A 16,121-nucleotide genomic window follows, 5' to 3' on the forward strand; every position below is an offset into this window, starting at 1 on the left:
GGGGTGCTAGACTTCAGCTAGATAGCATATTGAAAAGCAGAGACATTATTTTGCCAACAAAGGTCCGTCTAGTCAAGGCTATGGTTTTTCCAGTGGTCATGTATGGATGCGAGATTTGGACTGTAAAGAAAGCTGAGCGCCAAAGAATTGATGCTTTTGAACTGTGGTGTTGGAGAAGACTCTTGACAGTCCCTTAGACTGCAAGGAGATCCAACCAGTCCATTCTAAATGAGATCAGCCCTGGGATTTCTTTGGAAAGAATAATGCTAAAGCTGAAGTTCCAGTACTTTGGCCACCTCATGCGAAGAGTTGACTCATTGGACAAGACTCTGATGCTGGGAGGGATTGGGAGCAGGAGGAAAAGGGGACGACAGAGGATGAGATGGCTGGATGGTATCACCGACTCGATGGACGTGAGTTTGAGTGAACTCCGGGCGATGGTGATGGACAGGGAGGCCTGGCGTGCTGCAATTCGTGGGGTTGCAGAGTTGGACATGACTGAGCGACTGAACTGAACTGAACTGAGACTTCACTGAGCAGTGGAAGAAACTCTTTACCCTCCCCCTAAAATCACTGGCTTTTCATGCAACATTCTTTAAAAAAAAAATTTATTTGGCTGTACCGAGTCTTAGTTGCAGACTGAGGGTTCTTTTTTATTGGCCGCACCCCATGGCATGCAGAACTTCCCTGACCAGGGATCAAACCTGTAGCCCCTCCCTGCAGTGGAAGCAGAGTCTTAATCACTGGACTACCTTTTAGTTGTGGCATTTGGGACCTGGTTTCCCAACCACAGGTTGGACCCGAACCCCTTACATTGAGAGCTCAGAGTCCCAGCCACTGGACCACCAAGGAGGTCCCTGCACGTAACAGTCTGCATTTAATCACAGGGTTTCATGCCCCTCACCCGGCCTCGTGTGTTTGTGGGCCGCAGATTAAAAAACTCTCAGCTTTAGAAGAAAGCAAGCAACATCCTTGAAACTTCAGGGGCCTGTCTGCCCCTACAGTGTAATAATTTCCTGTTGGCAGAGCTGGAAAACTAGTGAATGTTGAAGAGGAGATCCGCATTATGGTGGAAGGAAATACGCAGGAAAACTCTGCACTTTTCATGAAAGTATGATTCAGGAATAAGCTAGGAGCGTGGCAGACCCTACCGCGGAGCCAGAGGCGGCTTAGATCCAGATTCTGTCCAGAGCCAAGATTCCCTGAGACGGGAAGCTGCTTGGGGAATTTCAAGAAGCCTTTTTCTTGGCATAATCCACTTTCCCTCTTTTGGGAAAAAACGACTTTGTGAACCAGAGCATCCGTGAGAGGTGAGGATCGGGGTTGTAGGCAGCCAGCCGAGGACAGGTGTCGTGCCCTGGCGTTTGCTTTGGTTTCGTGATGAATCTGGATTTGCCCACTCCTTGTTGAACTCCAAGACATTAAGATTCTAGGCTAAGACCTTCTGGCTGGTGAATTTGCCATCTAATTAGAACCCCGGTGCATAAGTGCTTTTACAGAGGCAATTCCATGCATTTGGGACTAGTCTGAGCTCTCCAATTGCCAGGGTCTATCTAGTCTGTGTATGGAGGGGACCTGGGTGCATGGATGGGTCACGGAGTTGCTTGGCATTGGAGGATCGGGGAGATGCTGCTAAGAGGCGGGGCTCTGGACCTGATGTTTGAGGGCTGCAGAGTTCACCAGGGGAAGGGGTGAGCCAGGGTGAGGAGTGGGCAGACCCCAGCAGGACCCCGTGTGCTGGGAAACCATAAGTAATTCAGTGTGAATGAAATATGGCATGCTTTCAAGGAGGAACTGAAAGACCAAAGCACAAAGCGCAGCTTCTGGCTTAGGATAGCAGTAGAATGCCAGGCAGCAGGGCTGATATTTTTATACAGGGTGTTACCGGTTTCTTTAATTTGCCTGTGGCTGAGTTGGCTGTGGGAGCCCCATTTCCATTCTGTGTGTGTGTGCACACGTGTCCGTGTTGGGAGGTGGCAGAGGCAGGGGTGAGTGACAAGCCAGGGCTGGGGGCCCCTAGTCCGCTTCTAGAAGAGGTCTCTGGGCATCCCCGCAGAGCGGCCCTCCCCGGGGACAGCTCACAGCCAGGGCCCGCTGACTGTGCCCAGCTGACAGCAGGTCTGTCAGCATGGATGCTGCTCTCCACTCAGCCTGCAGGAGCCACTGGCGGGCCTGGTGGCCTCCACCTCTCTCTTGCTTCTGCGTTTTTCATTTGGAAAATGAGGGTAAAGATAGTTCGCCATCTCTCTGGGGACTGTGAAGTTTAATTACTGATTAATAAAGCATTGCAAGTTCCACGGGGCCAGAGAGATGACCGGGTTTGTTCTAATCACTCCTGGGTCCCAGGAGCAAGTTAGCTGACCCCAGCCCTGTCGGCCAAGGCCGAGCTCTGGGCACGGGATGGGGGTACAGGGCCGGGGTGGGCTTGGAGCCTGGAGCTTGGCCCAGTTAGATCAAAAAGACCCTCATGATGTGACAGGGGGAGTGTGCCAGTGAGGGAATCGACAAAGCCCATCGCAGACTCAGGCTCAGCCCTGAGGGAACAAAGTGGGTGAACCATCAGGGTAAATGCGGAGCCGGGGACTTCCTACCAGAGGCCGGGGGGTTGGGCAGGCCCTGACCGGGAGTGGGGAGTATTCGGTTCTGTCTTGGAATGTAGGGTGGGAGAGAAGGGATCAGGATCTGCCTTTGTCATCAGACAGCAGTGGGAAGGTGCTAGTTGGGGGTGGGCAGAGTCTGGGCTAGTGGGTAGGGGCCAGTCTGGGGAGAAGATACATGAGCAACAAGGCCAGGACTAGGGTCAGGCAACTGAGACATTTTTCTCAAGCATGGGATTTAAAAAGCTGCCCAAAATCGCACCATCAAGATAAATAATATTTTAATTTTATCACTAATTTTTCTTTTACCCCAGGTTCCAATAGGACCCAGCACTGGTAGTCAGCCTGCCTTAAAAAAAAAAAAAGCTTTTTTATATGTTGTTCATCATGGAATTTTTTGCATTGATGTAGAATTTTTTTAATTATTTGTTTTAATTGGAGGCTAATTATTTTACAGTATTATAGTGATTTTTGCTACATATTGACATGAATCAGCCATGGGTGTACATGTGTTCGCCATCCTGACCCCCCCTCCAACCTCCCTCCCCATCCCATCCCTCAGGGTCATCCCAGTGCACCAGCCCTGAGCACCCTGTCTCATGCATCAAACCTGGACTGACGATCTGATTCACATATGATAATATACGTGTTTCAATGCTACTCTCTCAAATCATCCCACCCTTGCCTTCTCCCACAGAGTCCAAAAGGCTGTTCTGTACATCTGTGTCTCTTTTGCTGTCTCGCATAGAGGATTATCGTTACCATCTTTCTAAATTCCATATATATGCGTTAGTATACTGTATTGGTGTTTTTCTTTCTGGCTTACTTCACTCTATAATAGGCTCCAGTTTCATCCACCTCATTAGAACTGATTCAAATGCATTCTTTTAAATAGCTGAGTAATATTCCATTGTGTTTGTGTACCACAGCTTTCTTATCCATTTGTCTGCTGATGGACATCTAGCTTGCTTCCATGTCCTGGCTATTATAAACAATACTGTGATGAACATCAGGGTACACGTGTCTCTTTCAATTCTGGTTTCCTCGGTGTGTATTCCCAGCAGTGGGATTGATGGATCATAAGACAGTTCTATTTCTAGTTTTTTAAGGAATCTCCACACTGTTCTCCATAGTGGCTGTACTAGTTTGCATTCCCACCAACAGTGTAAGAGGGTTCCCTTTTCTCTACACCCTCTCCAGCATTTATTGTTTGTAGACTTTTTGAGAGCAGCCATTCTGACTGGCATGAGATGGTACCTCATTGTGGTTTTGATTTGCATTTCTCTGATAATGAGTGATGTTGAGCATCTTTTCATGTGTTTGTTAGCCATCTGTATGGCATTGATGTAGAATTTTTAAAAATATTGCATTAAAATATTATGCATCTGACTACTAAGATTTTTGGTGCCCAGCCCCCACCCCTTATATTTTGCACCTGAAAGGAATGCCTTTCTTCTCACCTTAGTCCTAGCCCTGCCAGTGAAGGCTGCAAATGCTTGCCAGTGGTGTTGGCTACCACCCTGGCTTGGGTCTAAATTTGAAGCTTGCTCACCGTGGGACTCTGATAAGCCCCTACCTCTCTCCCAATCCCGTTTTCCTCTGAAATGGCTCAGGCTACTTCCAGATCTGTGTGTCTCTGTCTGAAGTCCTATTGCAGGAAGGGGGACTTCTTCCAGGGCCCGAGAGTGGGTTCTTTTCTAACACTTGGGAATGTCCAAGGAGACACATGTACTGAGACTTTACTGGGAAGGGGTGCCCAGGAGGAGACCAGCAGGGTAAGGGAACCCAGGAGAACTGGTCTGCCACGTGGCTCGCAGTCCCAGATTTTATGGTGATGGGGTTAGTTTCCAGGTTGTCTGGGGCCAATCCATCTGACTCAGGGTCCTTGTTGGTGGCACACACATTGCTCAACCATGATGGATTCCAGCAAGAAGGATTCTGGGAGGCCGGTAGGACATATGGACTGGCGTCTGTCTTCTCTCTCCTTTGGATTTTCTTGAATTCTTCTGGTTGGTGATCGCTTATGAGTTCCGAGTTCCTTCTCAGGACCTCCTGTTGTAAGATAACTCATGTAAGTGGTTCCTATCTTGCCTGGACAGGGCAGAAGGTTTTGGTCACTGTTTCCCCTAATAGTTCTGCAGTGAATTTTGCAGAACTGTTTGCAAATGGGCTGGGGCTGAGACCCCATGGAGGGTGGAGGGAGGTAAGAGAGAGTCCCAGGGAGGGGAGACCCCAGGAATAAAGAGCAGGGAGCAGGGGTGGTGATGTGGAGAGGAGTCTCCCATGAGGTCAAGGAGACAGAGCTCTGCAGGTCACCAGGCTCCCATGTCCTGACAACTGGGGGGAGGGTCTGATTTCCATCCTTCCCTACCCTAAACCCCCACATGCTTCTTAGCCCTTCACAAATCAAATCCCTAGGGAAACAATCATCCAGCCTTCAACCCTTGACTAAATGAGAATCATCAAGTTCAAATCAATCAACATGACCTATTGAGCGTCTGTTGTAGACCTGAAACACAATGTAACCCATTAACGTATTCAGCAAATTTGAATGCAATGAATAAAACAAAATCCCTGTCCTCTTGGAGCAAGCTGTGCCGCTTACAAAGGACTCCTACATACCCTGCATCCTGTAAGCCTGGGGAGATAGGGAGGCTATTATGCTAGTCTTTACAGGTGAGGAAACTGAGGCACAGAGAGGTCAAGTAACTTGCCCATGGCAACACAGTGGAACTGGGGCTGGACGCCAGGTCTCCTGACTCTAAATCCACAGGGAGGGTGTTGACCTCAAGGGAGGGAACACAATGATTGTGTGGGGGTGTTAGTTGAAGAGGGGACAGCCCTCCATGGAGCCCATGCTGCTGTCCCCAAGTAGGCCACAGTTTTGGAATCAGAGTGATACAGAGTTCCCAGGGATGTAAGAGGCAAAGATTGTCCCTGGAATAAGGCAGCTATCTTTCCAGACACATTTATCCCTTCACCTCTTGGGGCCTCAGCTTCCTCATCAGGGACAGCCACACCTGCCCCGCAGAGAATGAAGTATCATTGTGGATGTAAAAGGACTTGGTAGATGGTTCAGGCACAATTTTCAGTGACCACTAATTAGCTGGACAGGGATGAGGGCCGGTGAGGCAGCTCATTAAACCACGGGCCCTGGGCTCCTGCAGTTGGGGAGGGAGTGAGCCTAGGGTAGGGGAGGGGTGTTCAGGGGGCGGGTGGGAGGATGTGTGTGTGTCTGTGTGTCTGTATGTCTGTGTGTGGGTGTGTGTTGGGACACAGCTGTGCCATCCTTATGATCCCATGAGAATGGAGGTGGCTTTCTCAGGCAGAGCCTCCCTGCCCTCAGGGAGAGAGTTTACCTCTGTCCTGGGAACCTGGGCTCCTGCTGTCTCCTGCCTTCTTTCCAGGTTCCTCCAAGAGCAGGGCAGCCCCAGACGTTGTAGGCAAGAACGCGGGGCAGGAGGGTAGGGAGGCTGGGTTGGTGGGAGAAGGAGGTGTGTCTGGATAAGACTGTACGGAGGAGGAAGGAGAATAGAAGCGGCAGGAAGTTGCAGTCCAGACTGCTCCTGGCACAGTCTAACCGAGTCCCTCGCCTCCTGTGCCCACAGGCCCTTCTCCTCCTGGGGCTGAACTCCATCTCCGCCTCCCTCCAGGACCAGCATTGCGAGAGCTTGTCCCTGGCCAGCAACGTCTCTGGTGAGTATGCCCATCTGCCTCCTGCAAGGTTCCAGCTCCCCAGAGCCCCACCACCCATCTCCCCCCAGGGCTCCAGCACCTACACACGGCCGGCGAGAGGGCAGGGATAGCGGAGGGATTTCCTCTCTGGGGCTCCAAGCAATCCATCATTTGTCCACAGAGTGCCGTGTTGAGTAGGAGTGGTGGGAAAGAGAGCTGCGATTAGGTGACAGAGGGGCTTGGGGCAAGTGTGCCTAGGTGTTATCTCCTGGCTCTGGGCTGTAAAACAGAGGAAGACACCCCAGCCCTTGCTGCTGTGAGAAATCAACAGAGTGGAAGGCTGGGCTGTGACTCAGGCATCAGTGAGGAAGGGAGTCTGCTGTTGGGCTGTTAAAAATGCCCGGAGCAGAATATGTAGGGTGCTAACTATGGGTGGATGGCTAGAGGTGTCACTGATTTCATGGACATGAGTTTGAGCAAACTCCAGGCGATGGTGAGGGACAGCGAAGTCTGTAGTCTCTGGGGTCATGAAGAGTCAGGCAAGTGACTAAACATCAACAGCTATGTGCGGGGCACCATCCGAGGTGTTTGAGAACAGATCTTCCTTGACTCACGATGGGGTAACGTCCAGGTAAACCCACTGTAAATGGAAAATATCATAAGCCGGAAATGCATTGAATACACATAACCTAGCCAAGGACGGGGGAGTCTGGTGGGCTGCCGTCCATGGGGTCGCACAGAGTCGGACACGACTGAAGCGACTTAGCAGCAGCAGCAGCAGCAGCAGGCATAGCTTAGACTTGTCTACTTTGACATGCTCAGAATACTTATATTAGCTACAGTTGGGCAAAACCATCTGATGCAAAGCCTTTTTTTTTTTAAATTAAAGTATTGTATGTCATTTATGGCATACTAAAGTGAAAATCTGAATGGCTGTGTGGGTAGAGTGGTTCTAAGCGCTTTGACGGTTGTTTCTTCGCATAATCGCATGACTGTTTGGGGACTGCGGCTGCTGCCACTGCCCAGCATCAGGAGGGAGGATTGTACCACATGACTAGCCTGGGAAAAGGTCAAACTTCAAAATTAGAAGTGTGGTTTGTGCTGAATGCATATTGCTTTCAAGCCATCGCAAAGTCAAAAACTCATTAAGTAGAACCATCGTAAGTCGAGACTATCTGTGTATTAACCCAGTTTTCACAATGACCTCCTGAGGCAGTTGCGGGTCTATCCCTTTTACACATAAGGAAACTGAGGCCTGGAGCAGAAGTAGTAAGTGCTGGCTGACTTGAGCCCAGGAAGCCTGGCTTCCGCGAATGTCCCTTAGCACCGTGCTCTACCCCTCCTTGACAGAAAGGACTGTAAATATTACTAATACTCGTATAATTTCACCATTTACAAAGTGCTTTTGTATAATAATCCTATTTCATCCTGACAAGAGTGTAAGATGCAATACTTTGGCCCCCTGATGCAAAGAGCCAAATCACTGGAAAAGACCCTGACACTGGGAAAAATTGAAGGCAAAAGGAGAAGGGGACAGCAGAAAATGAGATGGTTAGATAGCATCACAGACTCAATGGGCATGAGTTTGAGCAGACTCTGGGAGATAGTGGAGGACAGAGGAGACTGGCATGCTGCAGTCCATGAGGCTACAAAGGGTCAGACACTAAACAACAATTTATACTCATGAGGAAACTGACATGGGAGAATTAGGTTTGGGGGCTCTGGGGCCATGCCTTTTCTAATCTGGAGTGTGGTCCCTGAACCCTCATCCTGACCCCTTTAACTAGGGGTTAGCATCCTGGCGATGCTGTTGCCCAGTGAAGATGGAGAGGGATACCTAAGGGTCTTTGAGGGACTCTTCTTTGGTAATTCCTTTTTCTTTGCAGGTCTCTCTGTTTGATTTAATCCAACTCATTAACTGAGCACCTACTGTGTGCCAGGACCCATGTTCCCTGGCAGAACAAAGAGGGGCTGACAGTCTGGTCTGGGGGTCAAGTCCATAAACACATGTGCTGTGAGGAGAAGCACAAGACGCATGCTGGTGGAGAAACGGCCGCCGTGTGCTACAGGGAGGCAGGGAGTTTCTGATTCTGAGCCCGTGGGGAGAGGACTCCACAGTGCCGAGCAGCTGCCCCCTGGCCTACTGTTCCCTCCCTACTGGCGGGGGGAGGGGGGAGGGGATGAATGGGACTTGGAGCACTGACTGTGTTCCCGTGCTCATAGTGGTGTTCAGTCTTGTTCTGTCTGCCCTAGGAGTCCCAGCTGGTAGCCCCTGACTTCAGGGATGGGCATGCCCTTGAGTTCCTTGAGCTTCACTCTGTAACTGAAGAGTAGGATGGCTGATACCTGCCTCAAGGATCCATTGCAATTAAATGCAGTACACTTAATGGCAATATTTCATAAACTGTAGAGTGCCATACCACTACTGAGTATTATTTATTATTGTTGGTAAGAGCAGGATTTTAGAAGTGCTTACCTTGTAGCTGGAATGAGAGGCAGACACGAGCCATGAACTGCTCACTACAGTAGAGGCGGCAGGGAGGTTAGATCGGGGGTGGTGTGAATCTAGGAAGGCTTCCCGAAGGAGGAAGTTTCAAAGAGAGTCTCTGAGAGATTCTGAGCAGAGACTGGCAGAGAAGAGCCAACGCTCTGAGTCGAAGCTAGAGTTCACCGAAGAACAGCAGGTGGGTTTGGTGGAAGAACAGGGGAGGGGTGAGATGGGAAGGGCAGGAAGCCTGGGGAGATACTGACAGCCCAGAACATCTGGCTGCAAAGTTGGCTAAGCAGGGCCCTGAGGAATGAGAAAGATCTAGAGCAAGGGTCTGGAGCTCTAGAGGAGAAAGCCTGGGAGGGAGGAGACCTACTCAGAGGCCTGGCCTGAGATGGAGCCCCACCCTGCTCCAGGCCCCGTGCACTGATGGCGGGGGGAGGGGGTGGGGGGCAGCTCAGTCTCCATTAACTTGCCTGCTGTGCTCCTCCTGCACAGTGACATTCCTGAGCCCATGACGGAGTCATCAGTCCTCGGAGGCAGTGGGCCGTGATGAATGTCATCCATTCCCTGATGATTTGTACCCCATGTCCCTGCCCCCAGTGCAGTCTGCCTGGCTTCAGGGCGTGCAGTCCATCACCCTCCACAGCAGCCTCTGAAAACAGGCTATTTGTCTTCCAGCGCTAAGACCTACCCAGACCGATGGCACTGGTAGAGACAGATGGTGAGGGTGGGGTGGAGGGACTGAGACAGATGGATGGGCGTCTGGCCTGGGGTGGCTGGCATTGAGCTGGGGCCTTTGGGGGGCCTCTCACAGGCCAGGAGCAGAGGGAAAGTGCGTCCCCAGGGTCAAGGCTCCATTATGTGGCAGACCACAGACTTGGAAACACATAAAATAATGGTATGAATATGATGATGCCAGAAAGTAGTAGAATTATTGACTAGTGAACATCAGAGACACGTGGAAATCATACTGCTGACAAGGACCCAGGGTAATCCCCTGTCTGAAGGCCACGAGTGATAATAATAAATAATGATAGCTAATATTTACTTGGGCTTCCCTGGCAACTTAGTGGTAAAGCGTCCACCTGCCAATGCAGGAGACTTGGGTTCGATCCCTGGGTCAGGAAGATCCCCTAGAGAAGGAAATGGCAACCCACTCCAGTATTCTTGCCTGGGAAATCCCATGGACAGAGGAGTGTGGCGGGCTATAGTCCATGGGGTCCCAAAGAGTTGGACACAACTTAGCAACTAAACAAAACAACAACAAAGATATACTTAGTGGCTGTTATATGTCAGACTCCATTCTAAGTGCTTTAATCTCATTCAATCATCAGAACAATATTGTTAGCAAGTATTTTTATCATCATTTTACAGAATAGGAACCTACAGCTCAGAGAGGTTAAGTAACTTGCCCAAGCACACATGGTTACTAAGCACTAGCCCTAAGATTTGAATCAGATGGGCCTGATTCTGCACATTTTTACCACTCTGTATGTGGTCACCCAGAGAGGCATGGTATCCAGGGCCTGCTTGGTCAGTCATCTGGGGTACAGTCACCCCTGCAGTGTCCCATACCTATACTGGGTTTACACACAGCCCCCAATCTTCCTTAGGCCCTGCTATGTTCCTGACACTGTGCTGGGTGCCAGGAATGCAAAAATGAAGAGCCCACAGGATAGGAGGCTCCCACACACATGTCCTGAGGAATCACACGCCATACAAAGGCATCTTTCTATTCTGCCCAGTCGAGGAGGTCACAGCCCAATGACAAGATGGCTGAGCAAAGGCCAAAGACTCTAGGCCCGGCTTCTCCCTGCCAGGTGACCCAGGCAGAGCCTTTGCCCATTCATCCTAGCAGAAGCTTCCCAGGAAGGGCAAGCACGTGTGTTTCAGAGGCTGCCCTTGGGCCACCTGCTGACCCCTCTGGGTGGCCTTGGCTGAGCTTCTCTCCTGGGCTTAAACCAAACAGGGGGCTAGGCTTCCCAGCTGCAGGGCTCCTGCCAAGCGCCCACCTAACTGGCTTATTCAGAAGCCCCCAGTGGGAGACTCGACATAACTAGAGACAGGAACCAGGTTCCAGTCTTCCTCGGAAGTTATCTACCATGGAAAGGTCTGCGAGCACATTTGGCTCCTGAACACAATGGAAAGGGAACTATATGATCCATCTAGGGGAAGAGCCCAGTGCCCAGTTGCGCACAATCTTTAAACAGGCCGCCTTCAAAGGGTTCTTATCTATTCATTAGAGCAGTTCCCCTAGGACTTTGACTCAGCAGGAGTTTTCAGAAGCAGGTGGGAGTGTTTCATGCTGTTCCTCTCTCCTCTTTCCTCCATTGGCAGGGATCTGGGGCAGGCTGACCACGGGCCCCCACGCCCCCGTGTCTGCTCTGGGCATGTGTGGGGAAGGAGGAAGATGTAGGACCAGTTTCATGCACTACCTGGCCCCACTCCCCTGTCCCCAGAAAAAACTCTGAGGGACTGAGGTACCCCATGAGTGAGGAGGTAAGCCACCACGTGACAGGAATGTTAACATCTCAGATACACTGAGCACACACCTGCCTCAGGGCCTTTGGACTTGCTGGTCCCTCTTCCTAGAACCCTCTCTCCCCACTCCCCATATATGCACAAAGTTCCCTCTCTCATTTCTGTTGGGTCCCTGCTTAAATGTTAGCACCAAATTAAAATAGCTCTCAGTCTCTCTTTTTTTTCCCACTGCTTGGCTTGTGGGAACTCTTGTGGGATCTCAGTTGCCTGAGGAGGGACTGAACCCTGGACACAGCAGTGAAAGTATTGATTCCAAACACTAGGCCACCAGGGAACTCCCCTCCTGCCAGTCTTTATCTGTTTATGTCTATTGTTGTTGTTTAGTCCCTAAGTCATGTCTGACTCTTTGGGACCCCAGGGACTACAGCCTGCCAGGTTCCTCTGTCCATGGCATTGCCCAGGCAAGAATACTGGAGTGGGTAGCCATTTCCTTCTCCAGGGAATCTTCCCGACCCAGGGATCGAACCCAGGGATTGAACCCAGGTCTCCTGCATTGGCAGGTGGATTCTTTACCATTGAGCCACCAGAGAAGCCCCACTTTATGTCTGTATGCACACACAATCCCACCCTCCAACCCTGCAGACTGACGGAAGGGCATTTATTTTATTCATTACTGTATCCCGGCGCCTAGAACAGGCACTGTGTCCCCAGCTCCTACAGTGTTTCTTAGGCGGTCAGTAGAAACTTGTGAATAAAGAGTAAAGTCTTTATTCCTCCACATCCATTACGTTATAGATCAGGAGGGCCTCCATGGGATGGGTTGAAGTGGGGAGGAGTTGGCTCCTAAAAGTAACTCAGGCTTCATGCTGCTGACTGTTAATTCTGCTTGGCTATTTACAAGACTGGTTTACTCTGGTCCAAACTGTTTCTCACCCCAGAACTATGATATTAAAGTGGGAAAATATCCCCCAGGAGTGCAGGAGAGATTGGGCATTTGTACCAGTGGGACCTGTGCTTACTGAAGTCTCCGTCGTATCCGACTCTTTGGGGCCCCATGGACGGTAACCCTGCCAGGCTCCTCTGTCCATGGAATTCTCCATGCAAGAGTACTGGAGTGAATAGCGGCCTGACCCAGGGATTGAACCTGGGTCTCCTGCACTGCAAGCAGATTCTTAACTGTCTGAGCCACCAGCAAAGTCCAGTGGGACCTGTAGGGGATGGATATTGTTCCAGTAATCACAGTCCAACGGCCCTGACCTCCAGGTCCTTTCGGCCCCCATGCTGACTGACACCAGGACTTCCTTTCCTTCCTTCTCCCCTTCCCAACTAGAAGATCCAGGTCCTCCCCACCCCGACACCTCTGAAATTATTGTTCTCTGTACCTTGTTCTCCTGGCTTTCTGTCTGCTTCTCCCTGTTTTATTCTCAGTATCTTGTCTCCTATGTCCTCTCTCTCCTTCTCCTTCTTTTTCCGCGCTTCCCTCCCACCCCACCCGCTATTCTCAAAGTGATGAAGTGAATTGAATGGGTGGCATGAATTTCATCAGTGCCTTTCACATTGTCCTTCTCCAGGGGATCTTCCTAAACCCAGGGATCGAACCCACGTTTCCCGCATTGCGGGCAGATTCCTTACCAGCTGAGCCACAAGGGAAGCGGTGTTCGACAGCGGTTTTTTTCCCCCAGCCCCTCAAATCCTGCGTACCCTTCCCCTTCAGAGGTTGCAGCCCTCTTCCTTCCTTCTTCTTTCCGCTCTATACCTCTCCGGTCTCCCTCCTCTCCCTAAAATCTAGGGGCCAACCAGGGCTTTGAACTTTCTAGCCTGTAGTCAGAGCTGGTCGCCGCTCCTGATTGGCCCTGTGCTTCTGGCCACACCCCTGCTTGGCTCCTCCTTCGCTCAGATCCCGCCTACCCAACCCTCATTCCCGACCCCTGCCTGGACCCCAGGCCAGCTAGCGGGCCTTTTATTCCGGAAGTAGGGGCGACATCGTCTCCTGGCCCCTTGCATTTGGTTTCTCTTCTTCATTCTCGCTGCCTATCTCCCTCTCTCCCCGTCTCGCACACATACATTCATTCCCTGGAGGATTTTCTGGGCTATTAATGTAAAGGTCACGTCTGTTGCCATGTTCCCCCCATGCCAGCTCCGTGCAGCCTTTTGTGAGCTTCACAGGATGAGGGAGGGAGGGAGGGAGACAGCGGAGGAACCCAGGGCACAGAGACGGGCCCAACCAAATGCTGTGAGGGCCAATTGCCCAGACTGGGCACCACTGTGGTGCAGTGGGAAGAGCCCTGGGCAGGCGTGAAAACCCACTTCTGCCTCTTAGTGTCTGTGTGACTAAGGATAAACAATTTGCTGGGCGTCAGTTTTCTTATCTGTAAAATGGGGAGAATGAGCACCCACGTTGGCAGATGGTGTGAGGCCCATATTAGGTGCTATGGAATCCTAATCTGTACCATAGACTAGGGGCAAAAGGCTTCTCCTTCGGCCCCTCCCACTCGCATATCCCCGACTAACTGTGGGCGGGGTCAGGCCTCTGAGCCTTGGCTGAGACCTGGTCCTCGAGACCAGGAGGGCTATTAGCTGGGCAGTGGGTTTCTGCCTTGGCTCTGGGCTGGTCTTGGCTGTGGCTGGTGCCCCGTGGTGACCTGCCGTGTGTTGAAGGGCTGCTGGGGAACTGTCCAGGGCAGGAGAAAGGGTGGGGAGGTAAAGCAGAAGCTACCCTGATAGTGTGCCTTAGGCAAGTCCCAGGAGCCACAGGTGACATTCCATTTAAAGCTCCCAGAGCCTAAACTGTGAATGTGACTGAATGAACCATCTACTAAGGAAGGTTTTCAGTCAGATATAGGTATATGTAGATAAATGAAAAGTCAAAGTGTTAGTCACTCAGTGGTATCAGACTCTTTGCAACCCCATGGGCTGTAGCCCACCAGGCTCTTCTGTCCATGAAATTCTCCAGGCAAGAATACTGGAGTAGGTAGTCTTATTCCTTTCTCCAGGGGATTCTTCCAACCCAGGGATTGAATCCAGGTCTTCTGCGTTGCAGGCAGATTCTTTACCGTCTGAGCCACTGGAAGCCCATGTAGATATACAGAAAGATGTAAAGCACTTGGCAGGCGCTTGGCACTCAGTCAGCTTTCAGTAAATACTGCTGCTTTCCCTACTGCCTCCTCGACTGTCCCACCCCCCAGATGGGCACGCAGTGTGGTATAATAGAGTACTCGATTTAGAGTCCAAAACACCTGGTGATGAGGCTTGGTTCTTTCATTCATTGGCTTATGGCCTTGGGCAAGTCACTTAACTTCCCTGGGCCTCAGTTTTCTCATCTGTAAAAAGGGAATAACAAATCTGTAAATTTTTAGACAGGGGGAGTAATGGCATTGCAGGGTGGATGAGGAGCAAACAAAATCATACATGAAGAAGGGCTTTGAAAAAGACAGCACGGTCCATAACGTTATCCCTCCCTCCCCACAGCCACACACCTGCGGCTTCTCGCCTTCTCCAGGCTCAGCTCTATCCGCAGGATCCAAGGCAGATTAAAATCTCAACCTGCTTTCCTCACTCCCCTACCCCCAGCACCTCTCTGTGATGCCATTCATGGAGGCGCCATGGTGGCACAGCGCCAGGGCTTGACCCACCTCCACCGCCTGGCTAGTCGTCTCCTTGTGTCCATTAAGCCCCAATTCCGAATTCTTTCTCTTTCAGTTAAAACACTTGGCCTCGAGGCCTCTGTCCTTTGAGCCTGGACTTGCCCACACACCCTATGAAAAGCTTTGGTTAAAAAGAAAAGCCAGCATTTGGTACAAGGGTTGCTCAGCACGTGTTGCATTCAGCAGGGAAGGGACGCCAGTCTAACCAGTGCTGTTTCCTGAGAGACTGGGCACAGGCCTGGCTGGGGAGGGGGTGGCAGGTGGGCCCCTGTAGGGCTTGGCAGCTGCTGATGCCCTGCGCTAGTGATGCTGCCCCTTCATTGGTTCATGGCTCTCCCTGGCTTGTCTGTGCATTCTAGGGCCAGTCTTGAGTTATTAACCCCACTCCCGTCGTGATGGACACACTGGGCCTCCATAGGACTGGTGTGACAGCCTTGAGAGGAGGGGAGCCTGGAAAGGGGTAGAAAGAAGGGGCAGCATCAGGAGGGCGGCCAGGACTGTCCTCAGCCCAGCCCCCACCTGTTGGAGACCAAAAGCCCCTTGCCCTCCAGAAGTGTTACTATGACTTCAACTCTGCTCCAGTGTCCACGTGCGTGCACACACACACACACACACGACTCCAGAAGCTCTTAATTTTTAATTAAGGGCAAACATTTGGAAGGGGATTTTGACATCCTCTTTCTGGTCCAGTTGTTTATACCCTTTTTTGAGTCACAGACTCCCTTTGAGAATCTAATGCAAGCCATGGTCCCTTTCCCAATTAAAATGCATGTATAGAACAAATTTTTCATTAAATTTCAAAGTCTATAAGAACCTGTACAATTTCAAGTGGACTGAGATTAAGAATTTCTGATCAGATCCAACTACTTCATTATTGATAGGCCCAGAGGTGGCAAGTGACTTGCCTACACTCACACAGCAAATGAGTAGCAGAGCCCAGTCTGAAGCCTGGGTTCCGAATTACTACTTCAGTAATTCCCCACATAGTGTCTCTCTCCCTTTTTTCTCCATGATCCCTCTCAGCCAGTCCTTTCCTAGGTCCTTTCCTAGCATAGATTAGAGCACAAATGTTCAGTGATTGTGGTTATCAGGTGAGCTGGAAGGTGGGCCAACTTCTTTTAACTGGTTCCTACAGGTTCAGAGCAGATGTGGTTTGGTTCTAGAGGCGTGTAAGGGGACTGAGTCAGGGATTGGCTGGGTTTCTTCCAAGCTGTTCCAGGCTGTGAATTCTGA

The 16,121-nt window shown here is 50.8% G+C and overlaps 1 protein-coding gene across 1 annotated transcript in view; it reads left to right on the forward strand.

Annotated features, from left to right (window-relative positions):
• The window catches only part of CRHR1 (corticotropin releasing hormone receptor 1), a 51,833-nt gene that overhangs the window by 18,327 nt on the left and 17,385 nt on the right, over window positions 1-16,121 (forward strand). Inside the window, exon 2 of the mRNA XM_069542536.1 lies at window positions 6,206-6,293. The gene's annotated coding sequence lies outside the window, so the exon portion shown is untranslated. The remainder of the gene's footprint in view (window positions 1-6,205; window positions 6,294-16,121) is intronic.

This window comes from Ovis canadensis, chromosome 11 (genome assembly GCF_042477335.2).
Source record: "Ovis canadensis isolate MfBH-ARS-UI-01 breed Bighorn chromosome 11, ARS-UI_OviCan_v2, whole genome shotgun sequence".
Classification (NCBI taxonomy): Eukaryota; Metazoa; Chordata; class Mammalia; order Artiodactyla; family Bovidae; genus Ovis; species Ovis canadensis.